Here is a 5,986-nt window from a genome sequence, read left to right on the forward strand (position 1 = left end):
GTACAGCGAGCCAGGTAGTGGGGGAGCCAAGCGTCGCTCCATTGTCATCGGCCGCCGAGGAGCAAGAAGCTGCTCCCCAGCTTATTAGGCCCAGAGGACGGGAGGAGGCCCAATTGCTTCCGTCAGAGATTCACCCAGACGTGGGCTGGATGCGGTGGCTAGACAGGCACGGAGCCAAGATGAGGGATGACCTCTGCGTGGGGGAAGGGTACCAAATGCGCGTGCCGGCCGGTCTGGACTCGACCGTCAGCCTGCTTGCCGAGGGAGAATTCCCTGTGTATGCCGCGTCCATCAAACTCGGCATGAGATTCCCTCCACACCCCTTCGTTGTGGAGGTGTTAGATGGTTTTAATATTGGGGTGGCCCAGCTGACCCCCAACTCATGGGCGGATATCTTTGGCTATATTGCCAAATGTGCGCTGAACGACGTGGAGCCGTCCTTCAACGCCTTTCTGCATCTGGTCTCCCTCTCTCGTTCCCCCAGTGCCGCCAAAGGGTGGTTTAATCTGAGCAGCCGTGGTACCTACCAGACAGTGGTCGGCAAGCTCAGCAAGTGGCATATGTGGAGGAAGAGGTGGGTCATGTTTTACACGGACGACCAGGAGATGTATGAGAGAATGAGCCGCTGGAACTGCAACGCCAACTTCATGGATCGTGACGAGCCCCTTCCACCCCTTACTGCCGAAGAGTGGGATCAGATAATGGTCCTGTTCAGGGCCAACACTTACCACTTAACAGTGGATAAGAGTTTCCATGTGCCGGCCGAGTGGTTGCCGCACATTAGCCAGTTTCGGAACGAGGCCTTTCTAGCGGCCGTAGGCTTAGGATATTCCATGACTCGAGGTTGTATGCCAATTTATGTGCCGCTCTGCCTTGGTCTTATTCATTTTTCTAACTTTGGATTTCTTTTGTTCACAGAGGAAGGAATGAGCAAGTTGTCGGCGGCGGATAACGGGAAGGGCGATATGACCGATTTGTTAGGTTATGATACATATGACATTACATAGATCATGCGGAAACAACCATTAACCCAGGACAACATATTATTTACACATAATCATATAGCATAATTTAGATGCATACTCTTTGTTGCGTGCCCTCCCTAGCTGCGCCCGAACCGAACAAGAACAAGTCTTTAGGACTCCAAGTGTCGTCCCTCCGTAGATAGTCCACAGCACGTCCGGATCCGCCTTAAGATTGACCAACTAGAATCGCCCTTAAGGTACTAGAAAATTTCGGCACTTTTATGAGCAAGATGTGTGTTTTAATTTTCTCTCAAAAAACTCACTTTTGAATACTTTGAAACTTGTTATAAATTGTGAGCCCTAGCCTCATATTTATAGGGGTATGGAAAGGGAATCGAAATCCTATTCAGATACAAATTAATTAAACCTAGAATCCTACAAGAACTCTAATTTAATTAATTTATCAAATAGAATTAGGAATTTAATCATTAACCGAACTCTGCATGTTTTAGGAAACGTGCACAAACACAAACACTTGCACACACACGCACGGCTGCCACGATGGGCCCCATGCGTGCGCGCGAGCAGCAGCCCACGCAGCGCCCGCGCGCGCTGCGCGCTGCGCGTGCTGTGCGCGCTGTGCGCGCTGCGCAGCCTGCTGGGCCTGGCCTTGCGCTGGGCCTGGCGTGGCTGTTTGTGCGGCGCGCTTGGCTTGCTGGGCGATGGCCTGGCTTCGTGCTGGGCCTCGTCCGGCAGGCCTCGTCCGATGCTTATTCGTACGATGCGCTTCCGATTAAATTTTCCGATTCCGGAATTCATTTCCGATACGAACAATATTTAATATTTCCGATTCCGGAATTAATTTCCGTTTCGAACAAATATTTAATATTTCCGTTTCCGGAATTATTTTCCGATTCCGGTAATATTTCCGATTCTGACAATATTTCCGTTTCCGGCAATAATTCCGATTCTGGCAATATTTCCATTTTCGATAATATTTTCCGATACGTACCATGTTTCCGTTTCCGGCAACATCTACGACTTGGATAATATTTATATTTCCGATACGATCCATATTTCCGTTTCCGGCAATATCATCGTTTCCGGAGTATTCATTTCTTGCCTGTGACGATCTTAGCTCCCACTGAAACCAAGATCCGTCGGTTCCGAATATTCATAGATGGAGTATTTAATGCCATTAAATACTTGATCCGTTTACGTACTATTTGTGTGACCCTACGGGTTCAGTCAAGAGTAAGCTGTGGATTAATATCATTAATTCCACTTGAACTGAAGCGGCCTCTAGCTAGGCATTCAGCTCACTTGATTTCACTGAATTATTAACTTGTTAATTAATACTGAACCGCATTTATTAGACTTAACATAGAATGCATACTTGGACCAAGGGCATTATTTCCTTCACGATTGGATGGCGGACATCTATGAGGCCAAGATGCAGAAGGCCAAGGCCGAGTTGGAGGAGAAGGTGAGTATTCTCTTTGGTTGTTTTTGCAAGTTAAGCTTCCCCCGTCCATTGTCTACAGTGGACGTCTTTTTAGTGACGAGCCGATATCCTGACATGTGACCCGTGTTTGCTAAGGTTGGCCTCGTCACTTTTTAATGACGGGCCCCTTTGTTAGTGTTTTTCCTGTGGTTGCCAAGGTGCGCCTCGTCACCTTTTAAGACGGGCCACCCCCACCCCTTTTTTTACAAGTGACTCGTGGTTGATAGGGTACGCCTCGTCATTTTCGAGACGGGCGTCCTTTTTAATGACGGGCCACTTTTCTGTGAGTGTCTTGCACTTGATAAGGTACGCCTCGTCATTTTGAGACGGGCGTCCTTTTTAATGACGAGCCACTATCTTGTGAGTGACTTGTGATTGAAAAGGTACGCCTCGTCATTTTGAGACGGGCGTCCTTTTTAATGACGAGCCACTATTATGTGAGTGACTTGTGATTGATAAGGTACGCCTCGTCATTTTGAGACGGGCGTCCTTTTTAATGACGGGCCACTATCTTGTGAGTGACTTGTGATTGATAAGGTACGCCTCGTCATTTTGAGACGGGCGTCCTTTTTAATGATGAGCCACTATCTTGTGAGTGACTTGTGATTGATAAGGTACGCCTCGTCATTTTATGACGGGCGTCCTTTTCAATGACGAGCCACTATTCTGTGAGTGACTTGTGATTGATGACGAGGCCCAATATTTGACTGTCCTTTACTTTCTTTTTTAGCAAGCTAAGGACGCGGCTAGGGCGTCAGGGAAGAAGAAGGGGACGACTCTGTCCCAGCTGAAGAAGAGAGCTGTGCCAGCTGGCTCGGAGACTCCGAGTACCTTCAAAAAGCCAAAACCCCTACCCCGCCGTCTCATGAAGAAAGACGAGTCGAAGGTTGCTGAGGGGGGATGCCCTGATGACGATGAGATTGGCGTGGACAAGCCGTCTCTAGTGGTGGACTTGGTGTCCAAATCGAGGTCCGGTGGGCATCCGGACGAGCTGGAGGACCCTCTTTCTGGAATCCCGGCCGACGTCCGCTCTCAGATACCTGCGGAGGTGGCCCGCCGAGCTAGGTCATCGGGCGGTAAGTATTATTCGAACGTCGTTCAGACGTATCGAGCCTCCTCTGGCAGTTCTTCTTACTCTCCGCGTCATCCTAAGGCCGTTGTTTTTCCTATAGCCAAAGACAAAGGGAAGGATGCAGCTGCTGCAGAGGACGAGAACGTACCTGCTACTCCCCACTATTCGTCAAAGGATAGGGTGGCTATATGCCGCAAGGTTTTTAAGGCCGTCCCCGCAGAGTATGTTGCTTCTCTTCCTGGCCGCAAGACTGACGCCCAGTTTGGTGCGATCCAGGCCACTCTTCTCGACGTAAGTCTATTTCCAACTTGCTTGTACTTGTCTTCTCTTTTAGTCATTTACTAACATGTAGCTCCTTTTGCAGTTGTTCTGCCGCATGGAGTTCTGTAAGAGTTGGAAGACCCGCACTGCTGAGGAGCTCAAAGCTCAGGTGGCTGAGTCCACCCACCATGGTGACTATGCGTTCAAATCCATTGAAGAGGTCCGCCTGCAGATGCAGACGACCATAGACCTTCAAGCAAAGGAGGTGGCTGCGTTGAGATCTGACAAGGCCGAGCTGCTTAAGAAGATCTTGGCGCAAGATAAAGACATGGTGGCAATGGTCGAGGAGGCCAAGACAGCGGCGGCGGAAATACGGACGCTTCAGGACCAGTTGCGGGAGTACCCTCAGGTCAAAGAGGCGGCTGAGGAGGCCGAGCATCTTCGTGGGGAGCTAGAGACGGCCAGATCGCAAGTTCGCACCTTGCGTGAGCGTCTCCTGGAATCCTATGATCAGGGGGAACAAGCGACCAAGGACGCTGTTAAGCACGCCTGGGAGAGCCACATGTCAGAGTATGATCTTGCGTGGTTCCAGCGGCGAATGGAACATAGTGCCGCTGTGTTGGCTGCTGAACGTCTTGGTCAGCCGCCCCCTGAGTTTGTATCCTCCGATGATGAGGACGATGCGACCGCTCCCTGATTTGCTTCCTTCTGTATTATTCCAGCAAAAAATTTATTTAAGTGTACTCATGCCTAAGGGCAAAAACAATTATTTTGTTATGTTTTGGCGCCGCTGGCGTCTGTACCATTGTGCCTGCTGAGCACTCAACAATTTGTTTTGAATATTTGGCCACCTTTGCACGCCTCTTGCGGGCGTTGTTCTATAAATAGGCTATTTTTGTTCTTTTATCTCGCATTTATTTGTTCTTCATAATTTGATTATTCCTTAGTCTATAGGCTTAATCAATAGGTATGGTAGCCAAGGTGCAACTGAGTGTACACTAAGCACGTTGGTGCCGCAGGCAACTGAGCATGCGCTAGGCACTACTATGGTCGTCTCTTTCTTTGGCGAGTATGTCTATAACGTTATTGATTGACGCGAGTTAATCAATAGGTATGATTGCCGCTAGACATGCTCGTCAAATGGTCTGGACGGTCAAATATTCGTGCCGCCGAACTTCTGAGCAAACAACCCCTGTTTCGAAGTTGTTGGTGCCGCAGGCAACTGAGCATGTGCTAGGCCTCACTGTGGTCGTCGCTTTCTTTGGCGAGCGTGTCTATAATGTTATTGATTGACGCGAGTCAATCAATAGGTATGATTGCCGCTAGACATGCTCGTCAAATGGACTGGTCGGCCAAACGTGCATGCCGCCGCACTTTTCAGCAAACAATCTGTCTCAAATTATTGGTGCCGCAGGCAACCGATCATCCGCTAGGCACTACTGGGGTCGTCTCTTTCTTTGGCGAGCATGTCTATAACGTTATTGATTGACGCAAGTTAATCAATAGGTATGATTGCCGCTAGGCATGCTCGTCAAATGGACTGGACGGCCAAATATTCGTGCCGCCGCACTTTTGCGCGAACAACCTGTCTCAAAGTTATTGGTGCCGCTGAGCTTTTGAGCAAACAACCTATGTTTCAAAGTTGTTCATGCCGCTGAGCTTTTGAGCAAACAACCTATGTTTCAAAGTTGTTCATGTCGCTGAGCTTTTGAGCAAACAACCTATGTTTCAAAGTTGTTCATGCCGCTGAGCTTTTGAGCAAACAACCTATGATTTATGGTTTATTTGTGCCGCTGGCACTTACTATGCCGTACTGGTCGGCCAGCGGCTTGCTATACTGGGAAGGGAGTTGGATAGGTGATCAGCCTACAACTTGGTGCTAATCTGGGCCACTTCTTAGGCTTCAAACAATTAGTCTTGCCGAGAGTTTTTGCTAATCTGGGCCACTTCTCAGGCCGTCATACAATTAGGCTTTGGTTATGCATTGGAGTGTATATTTTTATATTCATTGTTCGAGCAATAAATATTGTGAGACAAATAGAGTAGTATTATTTATAACTTTGCAAGGCGAATTTAGCCGGTTACAAAAGTAATTACTACCCTACTATGACCATTAGAGGCCGCCCCTTGGGCAATGGATCGTGGTAATTAAGACAAGGCTTAGCACATATCTAGAAGAAATAC

The sequence above is a fragment of the Spinacia oleracea genome, chromosome 6, assembly GCF_020520425.1.
Source record: "Spinacia oleracea cultivar Varoflay chromosome 6, BTI_SOV_V1, whole genome shotgun sequence".
NCBI lineage: Eukaryota > Viridiplantae > Streptophyta > Magnoliopsida > Caryophyllales > Amaranthaceae > Spinacia > Spinacia oleracea.